Raw genomic sequence first — 373 nt, 5'->3', positions numbered from 1 at the left:
TGTGTGTGTGTGTGTGTGTGTGTGTGTGTGTGTGTTGAGGATATTTTTGTATGTCTGAATCAAATGTGTCTATTTCCTCGAAAATATCTGGTAACTTACCCAGTAAATGCATATTGTTTTATTCATAGCTTTAACTCACTGTTAATAACATTAGAGGTTTTTCTTATGACACAGAATGCCATTTTCATAGCATAATATATGGCGGGCTATGGGGCTGGGCGGTATGACTTAAAAAATTATATGAGGGTATATTTTGAATATAGAACTTTAACTAAAAAACTGAATGACAGTGTAATATTTTTGCTGTTACTGTTTGTATAGCTGTAATGTTTTATATTCAATCCCATGCTTTGGGAGAAAAACCTTTAACTGC

This window comes from Haplochromis burtoni, unplaced genomic scaffold (genome assembly GCF_018398535.1).
Source record: "Haplochromis burtoni strain Fernald_Lab_line unplaced genomic scaffold, NCSU_Asbu1 Contig_406, whole genome shotgun sequence".
Classification (NCBI taxonomy): Eukaryota; Metazoa; Chordata; class Actinopteri; order Cichliformes; family Cichlidae; genus Haplochromis; species Haplochromis burtoni.
This window is presented reverse-complemented; position numbering follows the sequence as displayed.